This window comes from Callithrix jacchus, chromosome 1 (assembly GCF_049354715.1).
Source record: "Callithrix jacchus isolate 240 chromosome 1, calJac240_pri, whole genome shotgun sequence".
Lineage (NCBI taxonomy): Eukaryota > Metazoa > Chordata > Mammalia > Primates > Cebidae > Callithrix > Callithrix jacchus.
In genome coordinates, this window is record NC_133502.1 from 114336117 (window position 1) to 114363628 (window position 27512).

At 40.6% G+C, this 27512-nt stretch overlaps 1 pseudogene; it reads right to left on the reverse strand.

Annotated features, from left to right (window-relative positions):
* Positions 1 to 13749: 13749 nt before the first annotated feature.
* LOC100405777 (tripartite motif-containing protein 51 pseudogene) lies at positions 13750 to 15111 on the reverse strand (annotated as a pseudogene).
* Between the last annotated feature and the right edge of the window lie 12401 nt (positions 15112 to 27512).

Here is a 27512-nt window from a genome sequence, read left to right on the forward strand (position 1 = left end):
TCAGGAGCCAGTTGTTCAGTTTCCATGAAGTTGTGTGGTTTTGAGTTCTAATTTGATTGCACTGTAGTCTGACAGACTGTTATGATTTCCATTCTTTTTCATTTGCTGAGGATTGATTTACTTCCAATTACGTGGTCAGTTTTAGAATAAGTGTGATGTGGAGCTGAGAAGAATGTATATTATGTGGATTTTGGGTGGAGAGTTCTGTAGGTGTCTAGTAGGTTGTCTTGGTCCAGGTCTGCATTCAAGTCCTGAATATCCTTGTTGATTTTCTATCTCGTTGATCTGTCTGATATTGACAGTGGAGTGTTAGAGTCTCCCACTATTATTGTGTGGGAGTCTAAGCCTCTTTGTAGGTTGTTAAGAACTTGCTTTATGTGTCTTGATGCTCCTCCATTTGGGTGCATAAATATTTAGGATTGTTAGCTCTTCTTGTTGCATTGATCCTTTTACCATTATGTTATGCCCTTCTTTGTCTCTTTTTATTTTTGTTGCTTTAAAATCCGTTTTATTAGAGACTAGGATTGCAACTCCTCTTTTTTTTTGCTCTCCGTTTGCTTGGTGACTCTTCTTTGATTCCTATTTTTTTTTTTTAATTTTTATTTATTTATTTATTTATTTATTTATTTATTTATTTATTTATTTATTTATTTTGGAGAGAAGGAAAGAAAAAAAAGGAGTGATGGAGAGGAAGAAAGAGGAAGAAAAAGAGGGAGAGAAAATGGAAATGTTGCTTTATTCCTAAAAATGGGTATTAATAATGGCCAATCAATATTTCATTTAAACCTATGAGTAGGTGTGATGTGGTATTGACAAGAATATATATTTTGTGTATTTAAAGTGGAGAGCTCTATAAATATTTATTAAGTTTACTTGTTTTGGATCTGAGTTTGAGTCCCGGATATCCTTATTAATTTTCTGTCTCATTCAGTCTAACTCTCTTTATAGGTCTTATGTATCTGGGTGTTAGGATCGTTAGCTCTTATTGTTGCATTGATCCTTTTACCACTAAATCTTTGTTGTTTTAAAATCTATTTTATCAGATGCGAGAATTGCAACTCCTGCTTTTTATTTATTTATTTTTGCTCTCCATTTGGTTGGTAAATCTTTATCCATCCCTTCATTTTGAGTCTTTGTGTATCCTTGCATGTGAAATGGGTCTGGATGTAGCATACCGTTGGGTTTTGGCTGTATCTTTTGATTGGGGAATTTAGTCGATTTAAATTTAAGATTACTGCCATTTGATGTTAACTGGCTGTTTTATCCATTCGTTGATGTAAATTCTTCTTTATGTTGATGCTCTTTACTTTTTGGTTTATTTTTAGAAAGGCTAATACTGGTTGTTTCTTTCTATGTGTAATGCTTCTTTCAGAAGCTCTTGTAAAGCAGGCTTGGTGGTAATAAAATCTCTGAGTACTTGCTTGTTCATAAAAGATTTTATTTTTCCTTCAGTTGTGAAGCTTAGTTTGGCTGGATATGAAATTCTGGGCTGAAAGTTCTGTTCTTTAAGGATGTTGAATATTGGCCCCCACTGTCTTCTGGCTTGTAGAGTTTCTGCTGAGAGATCTGTTGTAAGTCTGATAGGCTTCCCTTTGTGGGTAACCTGACCTTTCTCTCTGGCTGCCCTTAGTATTTTCTCCTTCATTTCAACCCTCGTGAATCTAACAATTATGTGTCTTGGGGTTGCTCTTCTTGAGGAATATCTTTATGTGTTCTCTGTATTACCTGGGGTTGAATATTGTCCTGCTTTGCTAGGTTGGAAAAGTTTTCCTGAATAATATCCTGAAGAATATTTTCCAGCTTGGATTCATTCTCTCTGTTGCATTCAGGTACACCTATCAAACATAAATTAGGTCTTTTCACATAGTCCCATATTTCTTGGAGACTTTGCTCATTCCTTTTTATCCTTTTTTCTCTATTCTTATATTCTCATTTTATTTCATTAAGTTGGTCTTCGACCTCTGATATCCTTTCTTCTGCTTGATCAATTCGAGTGTTTAAACCTGTGCATACTTCTTGGAGTTCCCATATTGTATTCTTCAGTTCCATTAATTCACTTATATTCCTCTCTAAATTGTCTATTCTCATTAGGATTTCATCAAACCTTTTTTCAAAGTTCTTAGTTTCTTTACATTGGGCTACAACATGTTCTTTTAACTCACAGAAGTTTCATATTATCCATCTTCTGAAGCCTGATTCTGTTAATGGAATGCACTCATTCTCCAACAAGCCTTGTTCCCTTGTTGATGAGGAACTGTGATCCTCTTTAGAGGGAGAGGCATTCTGATTTTGAGTATTCTCAGCCTTTTTATGCTGGTTTCTTCTCATCATTGTAAATTTATCCACGTGTCATTTTTGTAATTACCAACTTTCAAATTAGGTCTCTGAGTGGACGTCCAAGTTGTTAATTCCCAGGGCCGAAATATGAGCAACCCACTGCGCCGGCCAAAACAGCAGTGTTAAGACTGATGGTGCTTTTCTTCCCAGGAATCTCCAGTCTGGCTTCCTTCTTGAGTCTGTAATAGGCGACTCTGCCTTCCCGGAGCTCCAAATGTCGGTCAGAAGGGGAACCAGTCCCGTTTACTCTGCACCAAGGGCTGCCGTGCCAAGGTGCCAGCAAAACCACTGCACCGGCCACAAGAGTCGTGCTGGCGACCCGTGGGGCTCCTCCACTGGGAATCTTCTGGTCCGTGAGCAACAAAAATTTGTCTGAAAGTGTGATGTCCTCTTGTTCTCTGTGCTTTCACTGGGAACTACAATCCCGAGATGTTAGCGATCAGCCATCTTGGATTGTTTCTTTGATTCCTTTATTTTGAGTCTGTGTATGTCTTTGTACATGAGATGGGCCTCCTGAATATAGCACACCAATGGGTTTTGACTTTTTATCCAGTTTGGTTGTCTGTGTCTTTTGATTGGGACATTTAGTCTGTTTGCATTTAATGTTAATATTATTATGTGTGGATTTGATCCTGCCATTTTGTTACTGGTTAGATGTTTTGCCCTTTGGTTGGTGCATTTTCTTCATTGTGTCATTGGTCTTTACAATTTGGTATGTTTTTGCAGTGGCTGGTACTGGTTGTTTCTTTATTTGTTTTCCTTCAGGACATCTTGTAAGGCAGGTCTGGTGGTGATGGAATCTCTCAGCACTTGCTTGTCCATAAAGGATTTTATTTCTACTTCACTTATGAAGCTTAGTTTGGCTGGATATGAAATTCTGGGTTGAAAGTTCTTTTCTTTAAGAACGTTGAATATTGGCCCCCACTCTATTCTGGTTTGTAGGGTTTCTATAAAGAGATTTGCTGTGTGTCTGATGGGCTTCCCTTTATGGGTAATCTGATCTTTCTCCCTGACTGTCCTTAGCCATTTTTCCTTTGTTTCAACCCTGGTGAATCTGACAATTATGTGCCTTGGGATTGTTCCTCTTAAGGAGTATCTTTGTGGTGTTCTCTGTATTTCCTGTATTTGAATGTTGGCCTGCCTTACTAGGTTGGTAAGTTCTCCTGGATAATATCCCGAAGAGTGTTTTCCAGCTTGAATTCATTCTCTCCATCACATTCAGGTACACCTATCAAATGTAGATTAGGTCTTTTCACATAATCTCATATTTCTCAGAGGCTTTGTTCATTTCTTCTCACTCTTTTCTTGCCTTGTTATTTTATTTCATTGGGTTGATCTTCGGTCTCTGATATCTTATCTTCTGCTTGATTGATTTGGCTATTGACACTTGTGTATGTTTCGTGAAGTTCTTGTGCTGTGTTTTTCAGCTCCATCAAGTCATTTATGTTCTTCTCTAAGCTTGTTATTCTAGTTAGCATTTTGTCTAACCTTTTTTTAAGATTTTTGGTTTCTTTGCATTGCATTAGAACATGTTCCTTTAGCTCAAAGAAGTTTTTATTATCCACCTTCTGAAGCCTGCTTCTTTCACTTCATCAAATTCATTCTCCATCCTGTCTTGATCCTTTGCTAGTGAGGAGTTGTGTTCCCTTGGTGGGGGCAAGGCATTCTCGTCTTTGATGTTTTCATCCTTTTTGTGCTGGTTTCTTCCTGTCTTTTTGGATTTATCTAGATTTGTTTTCTGGTAGCTGCTTGGGGAGGTGGACTTTCCTTTGTCTGCCTGCAGAGGTGCTGCTGGGCTACCACGGATTCAGTGTAGCTGCTGAGTAGATTTCCCACGTCTTTTGTTTACTCAGGAAGATTAGGCCCTCCTCTGCAATGGCGGCTGTCCTTTCCCCCACTGAGCTCTCCCCTGGTCACTCACTAACTGATGTGTTGGCTGCGATACTCTCAAGTGAGAGAGCCTCCTGGGCTTTGTGAAGGAGGGATCCTCCCAGCCATGTTGTCTGATTCTCTGCTTTCAGTTCCCTTTCTTTTTGGGGTGGCAGATAGCTCAATCCTGCAGGCTTTCTCGGTGTCAGCCAGTGCTTCCATGGTGTCAGCCAGTGCTTCCACCTAGATCTGTGCTGACAACCCTGGCACCACTGGAGTTGCTGCTCAGCCCTGTTCAGGCAGCTTTTGGGGGCTTTTTACCCCAGTGGCTTGGGTGAAGCACAGCCCGAAGTCCTGGAGTGGGAGGGCTTGGGTGAAGCAAACTGAAGTCCTGGAGTGGGAGAGCCCCTAATCCTCCGGTCAGTTGCACACACCTCCTGGGTGGGGCAGTGCCCCACCCTGCCTCAAATTGCCCTCTTTGATTTATGCCCACTGTCCAGCCAGACCCACAAAATAAACCTGTACCTCGTTTGGAACTGTGGAGACCACTTGGTTTCTGCATCTCTCTTGCTGGGAACTGCATTCTAGAGCTGTACATATTTGGCCATTGTGGAAACCCCTCTTATTTGCTTTCTTATCCCCTCCCTTTTCTCTGTTTTTGTTCTTTCCAGACTCTACTAGGTTATTAGATGTTACAAAATTCATTGAATAACAACACTACTTATTTTCAAATTTATCTGGGGTCTTCCCATCCAATAAGAATTTCTGATGGACAGAAAGATGCATCAGCATGCAAAAAATTCTAGTCCCCAAAAAGCATATTTTCCTAGAAAATTATTTTACTTATAACTTTTATATGGAAATTTATTCATAAGCACTCAGAGATGCTTATATATAAAATAATAGGTAGCATATATAAAGCATTTACTATGGTGCAAGTACTAGTCTAAGTAATTTGTATTGATTAACTACTTAATTTTTCCAACATGATTTTAAGGTAATGCAGATGAGAAACTGAGCCACAAAGAGATTAAGTAACTCACCTAAGGTAGTAAGTGGGGAGCTGCAGTATGAAGCTGGCTCCCCATTCAACAGCCACGTGTGCAGATAACTGTCTACTTGTAGCTCTGAGTGCCCTCTGACAACCTTAGCTTGCAGCTGGATACTCTTACTATTGTGTCCTTTCTGGTGATTTTTTTTTTCAAAAGCTTTTCAAACCTATTATCTCAACTTGAACAGTGTTCTCAGGTGATACTATCATCTAGGAGACCAGTAAATTTTCCCGAAAGTCAATGCAGTGACCAACAACAAAATGGAAGGCTTTCGTTGAGTGGGCAGGCTGATAGGAGTAACATCGGTGTTCCTTTAACCTTCTAAGCAAAGCAAAGAAACCATAACTTCTTAACCAGCTTTGCAGTGCTGAGCCCAGTATGAGGCACAGATGGTCAAGTGCTTGATCAATGTGTAATATGCAGAGATCTAAATCACAGCAACTGTCTTTATGCCTTGTATGAGCTTCCTAGGGTTGCCATAACAAAGTATTGTGCTACAAATTGGGTGACTCAAAAAAATAGTAAGCTATTGTTTCACTGTTCTTCTGGAAGAAACAAATCTGCAGTTAAGGTATGGGGCAGGAGAATAATCTTTCTGAAGTCTCTAAGGGAGGATCCTTCATTATATTTTACAAAAATTTTATTTTCAATTGACAAATAATAATTGTATAGATTTATGGGGCACAATGTGATGTTTTGATATAGGTTTCCATTGTGGAATGATTAAATTGAGCTAATTAACATAGCGATCACCTTAGATACTTATCATTTTTTTGTAATGAAAAATTTTAAAATCTGTTCCTTTGCCAATTTTGAAATGTGCCATACGTTTCTGTTAATTATAGTCACCATTCTATGCAATAGATGGCTAACATTTATTCTCTCTGTCTAACTGAAAATTTGTACCCTTTGATCAACCTCCCCTTTCTCCATCTCCACTTCACCCCTTAGCCTCTGATCACCACCATTCGACTCTCTAATTTTATGAGTTCAATTGTTTTAGACTCCACATATAAGTGGGATCATGCAGTATTGGTTTTTCTGTACCTGGCTTATTTCACTTAGCATAATGTCTTCCACATTCATTCATTTGTGACAAATAACATAATATTCTTTTTAAAAGGCTCTATCGTATTCCATTGTGTATGGAAGCAATCCTGTATGACTGGATACAGGAAATGTGTTCTGTGTATACGATGGGATATCCTCCTTTGCCTCTTCTTCTGGTAGTCCCAGGAGTCACTTGGTTTGCAGCTGCATCACTTCAGTCTCTGCTTCTACTGTCACATGGTGCTGTCCCTGTGCATCTGTGTCTTCAAGTGGCTGTCTTTCCATCTTATGGGGACATGAGATTTAAAAGCACATGTCTTTAGACTTTAGATGAAAAGCTTACCTCAATAAATTTATCTTGACTGAATTACATCTTCAAAGGCCTATTTCTAAATAAGGTCGCATTCATGGGTACTGAGGATTAGGACTTCCACATTTCTTTCAGAGGGACACGATTCAGTTCTTAGCAAACCCAAACCACTGCATTCTTACTGTTTTTCCACATTCCATTCCTTGGATATAGTTGTTTTCCCCTGAATTCCATCTTCACCCTTCCACTCCCAAAGCTCTAATTTGAAAAGGTATCTGAGCCATCCTCAGCAAACCCAGTGTTCTCACTGACACATTGTCATTGCTTCGCCTGTCTCCTCAGTAGATTAATCATCTCTGGAAAAAGACTTTAGAAATGAGTTCTCTCTCTTTGCTCTGACACCAAGTTCATTTTGCTCTCAAAACTCCAGGCTAAACAGGACCTTTGAAATAAATTTTGCATTAGTTTATCTCTACCAATGAATATTCCATAACACAGTATTTAATGTCACTGGGCAGCCTCTTACTCATGCAGTTGCCAGCAAATTCCCACCAAGTTGATGTCAGAATGTGAAATTTGTGACTAATAAAATGAAACAGACAAAAGGAGAATGCTGAGTTACAGAAGGGATAACCATGATATATGAACATCATTAGCTGTTCCTTAAAGAACATTTATGTGATTACATGAATGTGAAAATGCAATGCAGTATTTTAGAATATCGCTAGTCACTGGAATGCTCTGAAGCAGATGGACTGTGTGACTGATGATTCAATAATTGCACTCATTAAAAATGTTCACGCTTTTAATTTCTTCACAGCCTTCATTCCCCCAACCCATTCTGTGAAGAACTGAGTAATGAAATGGTTTTGCCATTGTCAGCATATAGGTAATAATTGTGTTTGCTTTGATTTCCTGGGGTGCCCCTGTCCCACCTCTGAGTTCCTGATTGACAGCTCAGAGCTCGGTAAAATATTGGAACCAACCCCAGCTGTCTCAAAGTCAGGAGATATCAGAGGATCATCTTCCCACTGCCTTTTTCATCTCACACAATATCCTACCTCACACATAGACAGAGTGTGGGGTTGTGTCTCCTGGTGTTTCTACACCACAAATCTCAGACATAGAAAATTGAACTGACAGCTTTGAATTCAAGTTCTCTACCTATAGCCAAGAATAAATCAGAGTGTGTATGGGAGGTAGGCAGTGGGTGGGAGGAGTCAACAGCTAAAGAACTTATTCATGTAACCAGATACCATCTGTTCCCCATAAACCTATGGAAATAATTTTTTGTAAATAGAACCCATAGCCAAATAAATTTACACATTAATAGAATAAATGTTCTAGGATGACCCTCAGAGGAAAAAACAGGTATGATAAAGAGTATAATAAGAGCAGAGCAGAGGAGAAAGGAATGAATTTGATTCTCCAGAACCACTCTTCTCTTTGCAACCTTTGCTTTCTCTTTTATATCAAGATTCAAATTTGTCATTATGTGCTCAGTGTCAGTTTTTCTTTGTAGACTATCAACTCCCAGAAGGGCACAATTATGTTTGTCTTTGGAGAGGTTTTTATCTCCAGTGCCCAGCATGGTGTTTGGCCCAGAGGAAATATCCAAAACATTTGGGGAATAAAGGAATGCATGCAGAAAAGAGCAACAAAATTCTGTGAGTCAAATAATTCTGAACTTGGTAAATGGGAGCCTGATGACAGCAACGGAAGGAGGTAGAAATAGCAACGCTGGGAGAAAAACGATGCTGGCGTTGAGTTTGAAGTGATGTCAGGATATCCATGTGGACACGTTCAGAAGGTCAGTGGAAATATTGGATTGTGTGCTGAAAAAACTGCCAGCATGTCCTCCTCTAATGCAGAAAAATTGAGCCAGTTGGCTGAAGTTCTTTGATTTTCAAATTCCATTCAGCAGAGAATACGTCTGAGGTCATGGACCCCAATTTTTTTAATGTACAGAAATGAAGAGGCACAGTTACCTTTTTTCTCCCCATCTTATGTCAGAAATTTCATACCTACTTTCATGCCATTTTTCCTTTTAATATAGACTTTTTAATAAATTAAAATTTTGGCTTTTTTCTTTTAATGTATGAGACTGTGTCTGGAAAGTTCATTGTAGCAGAAAGTGAAAGAAAATGTATTAGGTTAGAGAATACTTTGTATTTCCTGGAGATGTTAATATCTCCCTTTTGTTGGGGTGGTTTTATGTCTACCTTTGGATGCCACAAAGAAGATTAGTGGTGACAAAAACTGGCGTGCTTTTTAGATATAGTTTAGTAAACTTTGATGTCACATTGACCTGAACTTGAATTCTGGGTTCACCACTTCCTATCAAGTTACTTAAGAATCCTGGTCTTTAGTTTTCTCGTCTGTGAACTGGAGTTTCTGTTGCCTCCTAACAGATTTCATGAATTATGAATACACATTGCTTTGGATTTGAGTAGTGGCTCCAAAGAAACATTTGTCCACATATGTCAGAACCTAGAAATGTGACCTTATTTGGGAAATAAGGTCTTGCAGATGTAAGAATCTCGAAACAAGATTATCCTGATCTGTCAGAGTGGGCCATAAATCCAGTGACAAGTGTTCTTGTTGACACGTGGACACAGAGTAGAGGAGAATGTCATGTGAAGACAGAGGCAGAGACTGGGGAGACTGGGGAGACTGAGCTGATGCAGCTTCCACACAAAGCTGAAAGAAACAAGGAAGGCTTTACCCCTGGAGCCTCCAGAGGAAGCACCATGCCACCACCCTTTGATGTTGGACTCTGGCCTCCAGATCTGTGAGAGAATAAATGTCTGTTGTTTTAAGGCACTGGTTTGTGGCACCCATAGGAAATGAACACACACACTTAACTAGTCACTCAGTAAATTCCAGTCCTAGCCTCTCCTCCTCATTTAAACCACAACGTTCCAAATCCTTTTGTATGAAAATAAAGTAAAATAATGACTAGAAGCAGTCCAGTAGAGTAGAGGAAGAGGCCACGTGACAATGTTTGTGGTGATACTGGTAACATGAGAAAGTACTTGTGAGACACACAAAGAAGAGACCGATACCAGAGAAAAGAAGAAAAAGGGTAGAGCAGAAATCAGGCTATGAAAGAAGGAAAAGCAATGTCACCCCCATCCCAACCTCTATCCTCCCTGTCTCTTAGGGTCCTTCCTTGGTTGTCACTCAATGGAAAGTGGAAGGAAATGAGAGGAGACATATTAAGGAAAGGAGAACCCCAAATATTTCAAACTTGCCCTCCTAACATGTGAGACCTGCTATGCCATTAATCTTCTCAGGGTGGAGAAACTGAGATATGAGGCCATTGTCAAGGACACTATCATTAGGACCAAGGCCTGTTGACCTCTAATCTTCAGTTCTCAAGATTGTACAGTTTCTGCTGGAGACCCAATATCTATCACTCGTTCTTTCCTCTTTTGCTCAGCTGTCGAATGGAAACTTAGCAGAAGTATGAGGTATAATGTAAGATACTGCAATCATCACAGCAGTTGCAATCCGTGCAACAATACAACATTTTTTTAGTACATTAGTGACTTGTCATTTCCAAAGAGCATTTATTTAGCAGTAAAGTTATTTTCTATGCATCAGTGAAAATATGCATATTTTCTATGCATCCGCACATGAAAAAATAAAACAAACAGAATTATAAAACACTTTAAAACATTATTATAAACAATAATATGCTATGGGGGCATGGTGAGAATGGAAAGAATAACCCCTGCAATCCAAACAAATGTCTTAATAGAATTCAAATAATGGAGTCTACCAAATACCAAGTCACTGCAGAAATTTCTATCGTTTGTCCAGAAAACAGTATCTCCTAAAGTCCCTGACAATCATAGACTCAGTGTCTTATCCGCCCAGTTTGAGCAGCAGTTCAAATAGTCCAGGACATTTCTATAGAGTCCCAAGAGAAAGGGACTCAGGACCTTTCTTTTACCAGGCGGTCAGTAGTTATTCTGATAAGGTGACATGAAAAGCTGCTACATACGTAACATTGAGTATCATTATTTTGTTTTGTTTGTTTGCTGCTGTAGTCACTCTTGGTGACCCAAAAAGTATTTTCTTTCCCCTACACTGCTTGTCCACTGCAGGAAAAAAAGAGACTAGCATCATTTCTAAAGATACTAGAAAGTGATTAGGCACAAAACAGCCAGACCTGAGAAGCCTTGAGTCCAGCTTGTGATCTTGTGTCCAGCCTGCTTTTGAATGGAATCGTGGATTTCTGCAGTGGCCGTGGTAACCTTGGGCCCAGGACTCTCTCCAATGTCTTGGGACATGTAAGCCCCTGGGGCAGAGGGAGAGATGTTTGAAAACAAGACTCTTCTAACCAATCTTGGCAAATGGGAAGTGAAATGGAACGTCAGAATTAGAACAATCAGGAACTGTGAAATACGACATGTTGTTTTGAAACAAAATTCTTAGTTTTAATACTGGCCTCAAAGACAGAAGTAAGTGAACGTTTGTCTAGTATTGTTCCATAGACTGCTACTTGGTTATACCAGATTTTTTTTTTGAGAAATTTTCAAATAAATCCACTCATTGTTCCCCAGCTGAATTGATCTCCTGGACAGCAGTTGTCCCATCCCATAATATTACAAGGAAGGTGCTGCAAGCTCCATCTTCTTCCTGACATTCTGGTGGTGAGAGTTAATGACCTCTTATGTGGGACACATGAAATAACAGAGGTTAAAGGTTATCCAAGTGTGCCAGGCACCTGAACAGATTGTGGGAGCTTTGGCAGAGGATGACAGCCATGATACTCTCCCAGTCAGTAAATAAGAGTGGTGTCCCTGTGTCAGGATGGGAAAAGCAGGTGCCCCCAAGGGTGTGACAGATCAAATCACAGTATGACAGCGTGATTCAAATCACAGTATGAAAGCCCGGTCCAAATCATGCTGCTCTTGTTAAAGTGTTTTTCCTGAAAGAAAAACTTAAAAACATTTAAAAAAAGAAAACAAGAAAGAAAGAAAAGGAAAAGAAAAGATAGTGTACATTTCCATGAAAGAGAGAAAGAGCTGAGTGACCTGGTTTTTACCACTAAGGTCTCTCCCATGCAGGAGTCCCCATGCTTCCTTTGAAGATCCATGAAGGGTCACTAGGAGTCCATGACTCCCAAATATTGTGGGCAAAGTTGTGTGCATTTTTTTTTCAGGAGAGTATTTATAAACTTATTATCACAAAGAGTTTAAGAAGGGATCCATTATCTCTCCTCTCTGGGCTGCATTGATTAACACTGGCCCCAAGAGAGCTAACTTAGTTTTATGGCTCAATGCAGAAGTGAAAATGAAACCCAGAGTCTCTAGACCAGCAGTCCCCAACCTTTTTGGCACCAGGGACCGATTTCATGGAAGACACTGCAGTGTCTTCTGCACCATCCTGAGAACACACCTGCTTCTGGGCCAAGCCTAGACGGGTGCTTAGAGAAGCTAAGGTGGAAATAGTGCCCGAGAAGACTCTGACCCCCTTTACCACCCCCCTCAACAAATGGGTTCCAGGCCTCCAAAACAAGGTACCTCCAGAACACTTCAGGGCCACAGTCCTTAGCAAGAAGGAAGTGGGAAATGGGATAGAAGCTGGTGAGTTTCCAGTCACATAAAAATTGTGAAGAGCTGGGGAAACTCAAATGCTAAAGCTTTTGGTCAGGATTTTCTTTAAGTTCTAGGGAAGCATGTTTTACACTCACCAAACCCAGACTCTTCTCAGGAAAGAGCAGATTTACTTCTGATGGTGGGAGGTGATTCTAGTGAAGTGGAGAGAGACAACTGCCCCAGAATTTTCTCCTCTGCTAGACCTGTCTCCCTCTCAATCCCTTTAGGGACCCACCACACCCTCCCAGCTGTCTCTGGAGGCTGGAGGAGTTGAATTTGATTGACTTGAGGACTTGGACATGGACCTGGGAGGGAGGAAGGAACTGGGAGCAATTGGAGCCCCCCAGAAAGGGAAAGGCTGCCCCAGAGATGTTAATGGGACATGCTGAAACAGGTGTGCTCCGGCGTGCAGGCAGGTGCTATGCTGGGTGGACAGGGATGCATGAGGCTCTCCTCCATCTCCAAGGAGCTGCCAAACATAGGAGGATTCAAACCCTACGTGAGCATGCCCATACCAGCCACCCCTCCTGGGTACCAGCCTGTACAGATGGGGGTACCTGGGCCTCTCATTTGCATTTGTTCTCATGGATAAGCACTGGCCCTTACTGTCCCTGCCATGCCACCCCCCCCCCCACTCTCTGTGCCTTGGCTCATGCTCTTTCCTCCTCGTGGCTGGCCCTTCTCTGCCAACTCCGTGTCCTCCTTCCTCAAGGTTTAGCCGACACTGCCACCTCCGCATAGCTCTCCCTGCCTTCTTTCCGCCTCTGGGCCTCAGTGGCCTTTCTCTGCTCCCTCTCAGGGTACTGAGCACTTTCTGTCTTGTCCTGGAGCTTTCTCGGTCCATAGCCTCCCTCCCTCCCCACCACTCACCTGTGTGCTCCCAGCAGGTAGGGCCACATCTATGTGTCCCCAGATCCCAGCCTGGGGCTGGGGTAGGATTAGTGACCTGGGTGAGGAGAGAAAGGCCAGCTCCCAAAGGACTTTACTGAACCGTACTGTGAATGTGTCAAAGTCCCAAGGCCAGGCGAGCCCAGACCCCACAGCTTGAGGAAGGGGGTTGGATGCAGGGCCAGCTCAGCCTGAACAATCCCTTCCCACTGGGCCTTTCCTGTGGGGCCCTCACCAGCCTGTAGGGGTCGCTGTCGTGCACTTGGCTGCATGGCCGGTTCTATGGTGCCCTAGGTGCTGCTGTGTTGGGTGTGATGGGAGGGAGTAGAGGGAGCCGGGAACACTGGCTTCTCCCTGAAGACACTGGACAGAAGAGTGCTGGCCTCTTCTATCCCTGGTACTGTCCTTTGCACTTGTTTGGTGGCCCCAATGTGAGTCACTGTACAAAATGCTGCCTTGACTATTTTCTAAGAAATGACTTTTCTGTTAACCAACAGTAACAAAAACCTCAGTAACCAAAATAAAGTTCTGTATTTAAAAAAAGGCCAAAATAATTTTTAAAAAATGTTTCTATTAAATATCAGGAAAACACTATTCATGAGTTTTGATGACATTAGAAGGATAACTAAAGACATTAAATATCATTTATTTGTCCTCTCTGGTGCAGCACAATAAAGAAGACTTCCTGGGATGAAGTTGTCCCCATAACATATGGGCACATTTCTGATTTGTCCCAGTTCAGAAGTGACTTACAGCAATGAACAGGCCTGAGAGGTGAGAAGGAAAAATTAGTGACGGTGTGTATAAGGGAACTTTGATCAACATCAACAGAGCTCACAGTTCTACCTTCACAATCCAGGAAAACTCTGACTTCGTGGGTAGGTCTTGGAACATATTGTACCCTAAGTGTGGAAGTGGTAAAGAGACTGCAGTGAACATCCTCCTTAACACATCCAAGAAGAAAGAGTCCCTTCTCATCATCTAGTCATTCTGTATCTTCTCTTTCCAGTAATTGTTACAGACTCCAAAATCCCAATGACAAGAGTCCCCCACATAAACCTCCCAGTAATATTTTCCAGATTTGAAAGTCTGAGCACCCCATGAAAGAACACATCCACGTGTTGCAGTGATATGGGGATCATCTTGAGGGTCACACCCAACATTCATGCTTCTCAAATCTCCATGCAGGAAGATATGACTATTGGCTCTTACAGGTTGCAGAGTGATATCAACTCTAAATTCACTGAGCCTGTCCCCCAGTCCAGCAGTGGGCCCTGCACTGAACTCTGGATTCACAGGCTCAGGCACTTTCAGCAGCAGAGCCTCACACCTGCATAGTGCGTCTCCACAAGCACTGGAGTAGCTCCACATCTGGTTTATAGCCCATTTCCTTCAGCTCCTCATCCATTCCTCTTACCATCTCCCTCCAATGTTCCATTCTGGCTTTGCTTTCATTGAGTTGCCGAAAAATGTCCCTGCCCGTTTTTGGCAGCCTCTCCAGATGATGTTGCTCTTGTTCATGGAGAAATGCCAGCATCTTTTGATATTCAGCTCTGATTGCTTCTGTCCTTAAACGCACATCATCCTTCCAGGGTCTGGTTCTTTTGGTTTCCATATACAGGTTTCTGTGATTTTCACAAGCTTTTTCTGATTAAAAACTGCATTTTGTTTAGGAGCTTCTCCCAGCATTCCTCAGTAGTCCAGTCAATGGGACAGTGTCTGTGATCCTGGTGCACAGCAAACAGAGCAGGCTCTTGTCCACTTCACAGAACATCTTCTTTGTCTCCCTGTGAGTCCCACACATTTGCTCCTCAGAGTTCTCTCCACGGTATTTCCGTCTTGCGTCTAGATCCCTGAGCAGGAGCTGGGATGTCCAGCCTGCTGACATACAAACAGGGCCTGCAAAAGTTGTGCCCACAGTCTATTGTGACTGGGTCTAGGAAGCAGTTCATGCAATTGGGGCATTGTGCAAGATTTGCAAGATTCCAGAAATCATGTTTTGGGAAACATGATTAATGGATAAGGGTTCTGTGCATGCTTCCCACAGTGCTTCTTCCAAAACAGTTCTGTTAAGCACTCCTCAAGGTCAGGAGCTCATTTACTGCAAAAAAATTCAAGTGACCTTCAGAGGTCACCTGAATGCACTTAACTCTAAGTGCTGCTCTTCCCCTCTGGAGAATACTGAGCTTTTTAAAATGGGAATCTTTGAAGACCACACCTACCTAAGTATGCCTTTTCTCACAGGCTTTTACATCAAGGACCTTCTTATGAAAACGGGAAATACGTCATATACCTTTGTTTTGTTTTTTTTTTTGTTTTTTTTTTTTTTTTTTAGATTAGGCTGAATTATAAGTGCTGCTCTGGGCAGTTACAGAGTTTGTTTAGAATGAGGAGTTACTTGACTTTGAACATACTGTACATGGCAGTTAACAGTCATCATGGCAAGAGAAAACCACAGCTGGCCTGCTGCAGCCAACACAAGAACCAGAGTATAGTAGGGAAAGCGAGGGAATAAAGGTGGGGTTTGTTTCTGATGATGAAAGAAAACAATTCCTCAGCAGTCATAACAAATAAATGGAATAGTTCACACTGGGAGAAAAGACATCAGGATACAAAATTGCAAGTGTGTTGACTCCAGCCCCGTCCCCATCTCCACCAAGAGCAGAGGTCGGAGACAGTTGAAGCAACAAGCAGTTCTGTAAAAATTACCCAGAAACCCTACACATTTGATTCAAATCTAAACTTCTAAAATTTTGCTTTTTAAAAAAATTATAATTTTTTAAACTTCTTTAATTTCACTTAAAGAAAATTTAATATCAAAAGGCCTGCTTTAGTGATATGCTATTCCTACCGGAAAGTAACCCTCACGGAAGTGGGGGGTGGGCAGTGGGAGGGGGATTTTGGGGGTGCAACTGTTCCACCTCAGATCATCAGGCATTAGATTCTCAGAAGGAGCACACAGGCTTAGATCTCTCGCATGTGCAGTTCTCAGTAGGGTGCACACTCCTCTGAGAACCCACTGCCACTGCTGATCTCACAGGAGGCAGAGCTCAATCAGTAATGCTCCTTGACCTGCCACTCACCTCCTGCTGTGTGGCCCGGTTCCTAACAGGTCCCGTTCCCCCGTCAGTCCATGGCTCAGGGGTTGGAGGCCCCTGCTCTACACTACTTGCCAAAGTTTTCTTTTCATGTCTTGTGATTCTGCTTTCTGGGAGCCATGAAAAGTGCCTCATGGTGAAAACTGACTCACTGCAAAAACTCACCTCACTGGATATTCATTATAATCCTATGAGAAAACTATTTTTACTCCACAGAAAAATAAATTCAGAAGAGAGAGTTTTGGTAACTTACCAGAGGTCACACAGGAATGTGTGAGCCCAAAAGTTGAGCCCACATTTGTGAATTCCAAAGCCTGAACTAGTTGTAGCAATCCACACTTCTCAGAACTCTCATGTAATAGTTTCACAGATGTCTCCCATTCCTGCTCAAGTGGATTCAGATTCCTCCCATGGAGGGTTTTATAAATACATGTTGGATGTGATTTAGAATCCAGAAAGGGAAAAGAAATGTATTTGGTTAGAAGCAGTGACTATTCTAACACATGGTCTTGTTCACTTCAGCTCAGCTTCAGGAAGGGTATAACTGTGTCTCCAGGGTACAGGTTTTGTGACAGCCTCAGGTGCCTGAGTGTCAGCTTTAGCTCGGTCACTATCTCACACTGATGCTTTGGGCATGCCACCTTTCCTGTATCTGTGTCATTATCTGTCAAATGGGAGCAGTGACTTACCTCCCAGGGCTACAGTGAAAATCAGATAAGATAATTAATTTAAGGAATACTCCAGCTGTAACGTTGAAGGTGACGTTGATAAGACAAACATTTTACACAAGGCACCTGAGAGAGTATTTTGGTGCTTAATTTCAAAACAGTGAGCTCCCACATTCCGTCTGATTAGTGTTTGTCTCTACAAGTCCCATAAGAATTCCATAAGCATGAACTACTGAGGAAACAGTAAATGTATTCAGATCTACGAGGAGTTCATCACATGCTCCAACATGCAAACATATGTCATTGGAGGCGGGTCACAACTTAATATTTGTGTTGTGAAGGAATAATTAGAAAATCAAATTGTTTTAGTCTGTTTGGGATGCTATAGCAAAACATCTTAGACTGGGTAGTTTGTCAATAACAGAAATATATTGTTCATAGTGGTGAAAGTCCAAGATGAAGGTGCTAGCAGATTCAGTGTTTGGGAAGGGACTGTTGCTTGCTTCAAAGATGGTGCCTTGTTGCTGTTCCTTATAGGGAGAAAGACAGAAAATCAAAAATCGGTGAACCCATTCCCTCTAGCCCTTTTGTAAGTGCACAAATCCCATCCATGAGGGTGGAGCCTTTACGGCCTGCCCAAAGGCTGCACCTTCCAAAGGCCTCATCTGTTAATACCATCCCCTTGAGGTTTGAGTTCTAAATTATGAATTCTAGGGGGACACATACATTAAAACCGTAGCATGAATGAATGATGTTACCAGGTAATGATTTATTGTCACAACTTAAAATTTAATTATCAGGAATAATAGTATGAAAAGTATTTGCTGTTACTTGTGAAATTCAAGGCTCGTTACAAAGCGAGCAATTTCATAATCGTCATAATCAAAGTAAAGGACTACCTCCGAAACTGTGTTTAGCAGAATACTAGTCTCAGGAGGTAGGTATGCAGGCAAATAATTTTGAAACGTTTACACTGCGCTCGTTTCATAAAGATTCAGTGCATTACAACTTTGATTAATCCTTAAAGAAAGAATTTCATTTAACAATGTTTAAATCAAGATTATTTGTCTATAGAGTATTTCTTATTTTACTCCATCTTCCCCCTTCTTATGAATTATATACACTTAACATTCCATCAAATAAATTTTGGGAAATCCTGACTTGACAATAGAAGAATAAACAGAAATAATCCACACTCTGGGTAATGACTGTTATGTAGCTATGGGCATTGACTAAAGCTTACACCGTAGAATTCCATTATAAGCTAGTACTTTTGGGGAAACGAAACTACTTTATCAATTTTTTTGTATTGCAGAAGTGGCGATACTCTATACAAAAATTCTCTTTGGATACCCATGACATTGGGTCTCCTTAATGAATATGTAAAGAGCCCCAGTAAATAGGAAAACGGTGGAACACTGATAGACAATGAGTTAATGATTAAGGAATACAAACACGAATGTCATTTAAACATGTCTCATAATCAAATGCAAATTAAGAATAGCAGGTACAATTTTCACTTATCAGATTGTAAAAAAATACTACAATAATTTATTGGAAAGAATGTGGAGAAAATGATAAATCCATCTATTGCTGAGGGAAATGTAAATTAACATGATGTCTACAGAGGGTGCAATGGTCTGAATGTTAGTGTACCCTCAAAATTTATATGTTGAAATCCTCCTCCCATTGTGGTAATTTTTGGAAGCGAAGCCTTTGGGAAAAAATTAGCTCATGAGTGTGGAGCATTCATGAATGGGATGACTGCTCTTATGAAAACATGGGAGAGGGCAGACATGGTGGCTCACACCTATAATCCAAACACATTGGGAGACTGACACCAGAGGATCACTTGAGGCCAGGAGTTTGAGACCAGCCTGGGAAGCATAGTGAGACCTGTACCTACAAAAAATAAAAAAATTAGGTGTTGTGATGTGTACCTGTAGTCTCAGCTATTCTGGAGGCTGAGGCCAGAGGATCACTTGAGCACAGGAGTTTAACCCTGCAGTGAACTATGATTGCGCCAATGCATTCTCACCTGTGGAAAGAATGAGACTGTCTCAAAAAATGAAGACATAAGAGACCTGCTCTTCTCTCTCTTTCCTCCACGTGAGGATGCAATGAGAAGTTGGCAGTCTGTAACTTAGAAGAGGGCTCTCAATACAACCACACCAAATGCTATGTGCCCTTCAGGAGCATATAACTTGTTAACATAACTATCACTCTTAGATTGAATTGGATGTTAGCAATGGATCATTTGGGAGGTTTAAGAATAGTGGTAAACCATCTTCAATTTAATATGGGGTTGAAATTTTTCAACAGAGGAACTACAGAAATAACCAGGCTGAAAATTGAAGCTGTCGAAGGCTCTCTTTTCTAGAGTTTAAAAGGGTAAACGGACCTTTCTCAACTGTTACAACTTTATCCCTCCTTCCCAGATGTTCAGTGGAAGTAAACAAAAGTACTGGTTGTTAAGACTTACTATGAACTGGGAAATGGCAGTCGCTGCCATGATATCATTAGGGAAAAGATTGCATCATTAGCCCTGGACACCTGAGGGGGAATATTCTCCCTTTTGCAATAAAACTATTCATTACAGAGGGGAATCTAATGTAAATTCCCAGTAGCCAAATTATATTACTTAAGACAGAAACCTTTCCTTTAGGAGGTCTCACTTTTGTTACAAAGTGAGACAAAAAATTCAATAAGAAACAAATGTCCAGTGGCTTTGGGGTTTGTAATCTTTCAAGACTGGCAAGTCTGCTTGTGTTTGAAGATCAGCCTAATGGGTATAAAGGTCACTGTGCTCAGATAGCTATAATTAAGAAAAAGGAAACAGTGATTTTGTTAGATCACAGGGAAATGGCTGGGCTCTACAGGATTCCTTTTTTATTCCCTATAATTCCATCTTTCAAGGCAAAAGACAAGGTATATGTGGACATATGTGTGCAATAATACTTCTATCCATAACATTCATTCCATTTAGAGACAACCTAAGCCTTATTGGAATTGAGTTCATTTAGTCTAGTTCCGGCAAATTCCAGCCATATCTTAACTGAAATAACACAGTATCAGTGGTTCTGCCTGTAAGCTCTTCCCTCCAGTGGATGGTTATATGCTTACTGTTATTTGTAGTCATTGGCTGAAGCTTATACAGAGAGAAAAACAACAGGAACAGAGGATGAGTTTGTAATTTAACATTACAAACTCATTACTAGATGAAAGCAAATACTAATGTAACTCATTTATAAACTCAGTGATATGACTCGATGAGTAATGAAAGAAACAGCTGGATCTTCCTTCTTTGTCCTCCATCTGAATCATATAAAGTTTGGTAAAGGACAGATAACGTGGTTCAGTGAAAACACTGTTGGATTTTGCGCCTGTGAGAATGGATTATTGTCCCTATTCTGCCATTTGTAGCTGAATGACCCTGGGCAATAATTGGATTTTGTTGGCTTCTGTTTGTTCGTAACCTAAGAGAGTTGGGTTACACGATCCCTAAAATTTGTTCCAGCTATAAAATTCTACAATTCTAATTAAAATTAGCCAGTGAAGTTTGCATGGCAGCAAATCCCAGCAAAAAGATGGACATGCTGTTAGATACTCTTGCTTGAAGGTTGCCGCCTAAGAGAAGTTGTGCAGCAGCTAGTAGCATATTACTCTTTTTATTCTATGAATAAAGTTTAAGGTTCTTAAAACTGAGAACTGAAAGTTTAGCAAACTGGTGTTTATAATATTTATAGTGTAAAGTGACAGGAAACTGTCACCAATATGTCTCTGTGAAATTATTTCTGTTAGACCAGGTCCCCTAGTGAAAATGATTCATTTGTTCTTTCAGTCTACATCATTTCCCTCTTAGGCAGTACCTCAGAGCCTCTCGGGCTCACCTGTCTCAGAGCTTGTCTTAGGATTCTTGCCAAGTAATTTATGGAGGGAGTATTTTGGGGGTAAAACGTGCAACGGGGTGAAATAGGCAAGGCAAGTGAAGTAGGAAAAGTGGATCTGCTTCCTGAAGAACCTAGGCTAACATATATTCTAATCAAATTTTTAAAATGTTGCTCAAGCATATTTATGCATTAAAGCATAGCTTTCTCCGGCTCCTGAGTTACCCACTCCAAGAAGACACAACATTCCAATTTCACATCATACCCCTGAGCACTTTGTAGTAGCTACTAGAGTTAGACACAGACCTGAAAGAAAGAAACTTCACACTTTTTCTGTTGCTAATTAAACTTTGCTAAGAAATGTGAGCCCCCTCTGAATCACTCCAAAACCCCACTTTGTAAATATGAAGGCATATATAATTACCAGATGCTTTTCATTAAGCTACAAATGACTTAAGGTTTAAATTCAAAGCCTTTACCTAGTAATTCACACAAGATGAGCTTTTTGTGGGGCAGTGTCCACACCAGAAATTCAACTTGCCCATCTGGAAAATGAAGGTTGTAAAAATCCAAAATAGAAGAAATGTGACACAACCATTGAAATACTGTTTCCAGGTTGCAGAGCTGGAGGAGAAAGCTTGCTATCTCTCAGGAGGCTCCAGAGGATACCATTCTTTGTAACAGCATCTTGGTACTGTCTGGAGACCTGTTCCACAGTCTTACTGGTCCAGACACATACATTGTCAGCACCCCAAAAGTATGTACATTTCTTAGGAGCAGATGCATTGAGCTCCCATGGCCAATATAAAAGAGCGGAGTGTTCATTGATTCCTGCACATTGAAAGCCACAGGTGGAGGTCTCAGGCCTGAGCCACACTCTCTCCCCGTAACTTTTAGGAAGCCATATGACAATCACAGAGTTCTTTGTGAGCAAGAAGTAAAGCCAGAGAGCTAATGAAAAGAGGGCCTAGCTGACTCTTTTGATTCCCTGCCGCATGTCCCCAGGGCTCACTTCTGAATTCTGTGCTCCTGTACTGGGCAGTTTCAGGTACCCTGCGGAATGCTTCCCACTTTAAATATCTGCTTCTCTCTGTTTCTTTGCTGGAGTGCTTCCTTCCCAAGCAGTAGGAGCTTGCTTAGTCACAAGTCAGAACAATTCTGAAGAGCCAAAGAGTTGTTACTGCTGCCCTTGTGGTGGGAGTCCATGGAAAAAATGCCCGAGGCTTTTGGTCCTGCTGAAGCTCAATTCTAAGATACATTTTATTTATTTATTTATTTTGAGATAGAGTCTTACTCTGTTGCCCAGGCTGGAGTGCAGCGGTGCAATCTCGGCTCACTACAACCTCTGCCTCTAGGGTTCAAGCAATTCTCCTGCCTCAGCCTCATAAGTAGCTGGGACTACAGGTATGTGCCCCCGTGCCTGGCTAACTTCTTTTGTATTTTTAGTAGGGACAGGGTTTTACCATGTTGACCAGGCTGGTCTCGAACTCCTGACCTCAGGTGATCTGCCTGCCTCGGCCTCCCAAAGTGCTGGAATTATAGTTGTGAGCCACCGCGCCTGGCCCCAAGATAGATTTTATGTGGTTTCTCAGAAGGTGCCCAGCCAAGTTGGAACCTCAGTTTTCCACACTGATAACCTATTGATTATTGTACCTTCAATGGCTCTTTTCCCTGCTAGGGGTGCCAGGTAACCCAGCTCTGTCTGAATTTCAGATAGATAGTGAATAGTTTGTTTACTGTAAGTATTTCTCATGCAAGGTCTGCGACATAGTTATACTAAAAACTTACTGGCTTTTTAAAAAATCAGAACTTTAAATTTACTGGGCTTTCTATATTGTTATTTGCTGAATCTGGTAACTGTGCTCTCCTTTTCCAACTCCCTAACTTCCTAAGATCCCTCCTAAATAAACTAGTCTCAGGTCCTGTTTTTGGGTGAATTCAAACTAAGACAGAATTCAGATTGTTTTTCAGGTCTCTGAATCAAAGTCTGATAACTCCTCACACAATAGCATTCTCCCCTTTCCACCAATCAATCCCAGTTTTATTCTGGATGGCTTTGTTACCAGCTAAAGCCCACATTTTCAAGCTTACCTCAGTTAATGACATGTAAGCAGAGGTCTATAGTTAACACTTAAAAGAAGCCAGCTGACTTAGGGGAGCTCCTTAGGGAGATACAACATTTTGTCTTTCCTGTTACTGCCTGTGTCGAATGTAAATATAATAGCTGGAGCTCCAGCAGCCATCTTAGACATAAGACTAATTTTAAGATTGAAAGCATGCACTAAGAATGCATAATGAAAACACAGACGACTAAGTTCCTCATGATTGTAGAGTTAATAACTGCCTCCCTCTGAATTTTCTCTACATAGGAATAAAAGAACTTCTAATTTCTTTGGATTTCTGAAATTGAGTTTCTAATAGCTGCATGTAGATCCTAACTGATAAAGTCACTGTGGGAAGCAGTCATTTTTTTTTTTTCTAACAGGATCAGAATTCTTCATTTAGATGTCATCTTTCCAGGAAGGCCTTTTCTGATTGGCCTACCTAAAATGACACCAAGCACCATTTACTTCATTTCTCTCCATCCTTTGTTCATATATCTACTTCATAATGTCTACTTTGAACATTTGTTGTAGGGCTAACTGAAATAACATTTATAATTGCCTGACACAAAGTAAGCAAATTATAAATAGTATTCACTATTCTGCCCAACTTCAAATGAGAAACAGAAGATCGGGGTAAACATCAGGTTACTTTAAGTTCATGGTCATCAGAAAATGAGTGTTTGCCACACCCATTCTTTTTTTTTTTTTTAATATACCTTAAGTTCTGGGATTCATGTGTAGAACATGCAGGCTTGTTACATAAGTATACACATGCTATGGTGGTTTGCTGCATCCATCTTTCCGTCATCTACATTAGGTACGTCTCCCAATGTTATCCCTCCCCAATCCCCCAACCCACTGCTATTCCTCCCCTAGCCCCCTCAACCCCCGACAGGCCACGGTGTGTGATGTTCACCTTCCTGTGTCCATGTGTTCTCATTGTTCAACATCCACTTATGAGTGAGAACATGTGGGCCGCACCAATTCTTTACAGATGTCAGTGAAAGTATTTGCTGGCTTTGAGTCTTAATCTATGATGGTATATTTTTCTGCAATGGATTATTTGCACATGCACTTGAAAAGAAGTTGAAACTACTGAAATTTAGAAGGAAAGGAGCATTATGTATATAACATTCAAACCATTCATTAAAAAATTATAGATTGATAAGATAGATGGATTGATAAATAAGATAGATAGATTGATTGAAGCAATGGTAAAGCAGTCAGGACAAAATATTAACTGTGCAAGAATCTGAGTGAAGGCTAATGAATGTTCCTTATATCTGTCTTGTAATTTTTTTTTAAGTGTGAAATTGTTTCCAAATACGAAGTTAAAGTAGTGAGGGATCTTCTAATAATTTAGGAATCACTTATTTAGTTTAGTCCCTAATTTATAGATAAGGAACTGAAGCCCAGAAGACCTTCTCAAGTACTAATAGACATGTTTGACTGGGTCTCACAATATTCATCATTTGCACAAATACACCTTACAACTCAAAACATAAAAACACTTGTAAGTTTACATCATACATGCACCATCACATCCACAGTGCTGTTCCCCATATTTGTGCAAATAACATAGATTTAATTCTATACTTTTTAAAATACAGCATTTATTTTGTTTACAAACTTCAGACTAGCTCTGAACTTCCTTATGTTTATCACCTCAAGAGAAGCTTTCTTACTTCTGTTGTGCCCCAGCCATTTATTTTGGATAAATTAGAACTGTAAAATAACCTTGCCTTAGGATATGTTTATGTTCCAGGGGATTGGGGGGTGGATACTCTACCTCTTGCAGCTGTTAGAAGGGGTAAGTGGAGTGGCGGTGGGAGTGGGAAGGGTGGGAGCTAACCTTCCATTCTTTCTTCAGGGTTTCTGTCTATGCTAAACAGATTTTCTTACTTCATTTTTTTCTCTCTCTCTCTGTTTTTCTGGTGTTTTTTAAAAATAGCTTTGAAGCAATGGAAAATTTCTGTGGTAGCTGATAGCAAATACAGAAAGGCTCATTTGCATATAGATATTTCAGCTTGCAACTGCATAATCCCCTGAGAGAGGCCTTGTTTAAATGGGCAGGCAGGCTGGCACGGGGCTGCCCAGTTCCTAATGAAAACTAAATTGAAACTTGGGAAACATTTGCCTTGGAGGTGGCCAGGCTTTTTAGAGTATCAATTTAAATCTGAAAGATGCAGGCAGGCCTGTGCCAAGTTGCCCCTCAGTCTTTAAAAACCTTAAGACAGAAGGCAGAGGAAAAAGGGTGAGAAAACAATAAATAATTGGAGAAAACTTGAGCTAACCAATATGCCTCTTTTACTTAGAAATTGTGCCTGAAGTATTCAAAACACTGAGCAGGTGAGACAGTGAGGAAGAGCAGAGAAGAGAATGTGGATGCTTCATCTATTTTGGAGGGGCCTTGGAAACAGGCTCTTTTTCAGCTATCTTGGTGAGACAACCCTCCTGAGACAACTGGTAATCCATTTAGAGGCTAAAAACTTTTCAGATTGAATGTTCCCCTGAACTTGACTGAGGGCTAAGCAGATAAGGACAACTCTGAAAACAAGATAATGTGGAAAGAAAAGAGATTACAAAAAGGTCAAAAGATTAGCTGGGGGGATAAGAAGAAGTCAGAGGAAAATAAGGGAAAAGGTTAGAAACTGATACCAAGCAAGGCAGGTAAATCAAGTTAGCAAGAGAAAGAAGTGAACATAGCAGGAAAATAAGAAATGGGATCAGGGGAACTGGCCACAGGAGGAGAGGAATACAAGGATGATTAAAAATAAAAATGCAAGAAAACAAAAGAACTGACAACATGGATAAAGGAAATACAATAAAAATGTCAAACTGAATACTTCTAAGTCTTCTATATCTGAATCTAATGAGAGAATTCGTATGTCACAATTTTCTTTACTTTTTTCCCAGAAGTTGTATGTCTTTGTTGTTATTACCAAAAAACACTGTTTTCCTTTGATGAAACACTGTTTTATAATCTTTTTGATTTGACATCTGGAATTGAGTATAATATCCTCACTTATTAGCTAAAGCATCACAGGATTTGATCAAGTTTTTGATGAAAAAATCATCTTAAAGGAGTCTCTAATGTAAGTTTCCCCAACACATACACACTGCTCACAAACACATGCATACATACATGTGCGTATCCATACACATGCAAGCTTGCTAGATACAGAGTATGTAAGTCATTAAGTATGTACTCCCCACAAGTTAGAAAGCAGATTTATTCTACAATGACATGTATTACAAATGAATATTTACTGAGTGCCTGTTATATTGTAGGTCGATGCTAAATTGGCAAACTTGACTGACAGTCCTCATATTCACACTGTTTAGAGTCTAGTGTGACAATAAATAATCAAATATAATCTTTTTAGGAAAAGGAAATAATAGAATTGAAAGACAATACCATTTGCTATCTATAGCATTCTATTCAGAGAAAATAGAAGCTGAAACCTGGAAGAATTTTTGTTTACTTACCTTAAAGAGGGTACAATCATGGATCTCATAATGATGTTTCATTCAAAGATGGACCATATATTATGGTGGTCCATAAGATTATAATGCTTTATTTTTACCTTACCTTTTCTATACTTATATCTACTTAGATGCAAAAATACTTAACATTGTGTAAACATTTAAGACAAATACAGTTGTCTGTGATATTTAATACAGTAACATGCTGTAGAGATTTGCAGTGTAGGATCAGTAGGCTATGCTCTATAGCCTACGTGTATAGTACATTGTACCACTTAGGTTGTGTAAGTACACTATGGTGTTTTCACAATGACAGAGTCACCTCATGTTGCATTTCTCAGGACATATTGCATGATTAAGCAACACGTGACTGCATAAATTAATGTGGATGCCAGATTACAGGAGCTAAGTTCTTTTGTGTATAAAATGGGTAAAGAGATCAGTTGTGAGAGAAGATGCTGAACTAGAGAGACTAGAGATGGAAGGGCTTTGTTGGAAAGTCTTTAAGACTGAAGACCGAAGGGAGAACGATCCAAGATGGCTGATCGCTAACATCTCGGGATTGCAGTTCCCAGTGAAAGTGCAGAGAACAAGAGGACATCACACTTTCAGACAAATTTTTGTCGCTCACGGAGCAGAAGATTCCCAGTAGAGGAGCCCCACGGGTCGCCAGCGTGACTCTTGTGGCCAGCGCAGCGGTTTTGCCGGCACCTCGGTGCAGCAGCTCTTGGTGCAGAGTAAATGGGACTGGTTCCCCTTCTGACCAACGTTTGGAGCTCCGGGAAGGCAGAGTCGCCTATTACAGACTCAAGACGGAAGCCAGACTGGAGATTCCCAGGCAGAAAAGCACCATCAGTCTTAATGCCGCTGATTTGGCCAGAGCAGTGGGTTGCTCATATTTCAGCCCTGGGAATTAACAACTTGAATGTCCACTCAGAGACCTAATTTGAAAGTTGGTAATTACAAAGATGACAGGTGGATAAATTTACAATGATGGGAAGAAACCAGCGTAAAAAGGCTAAGAATACTCAAAATCAGAATGCCTCTCCCTCTAAAGAGGATCACAGTTCCTCATCAACAAGGGAACCAGACTTGATGGAGAACAAGTGCACCCCATTAACAGAATCAGGCTTCAGAAGGTGGATAATATGAA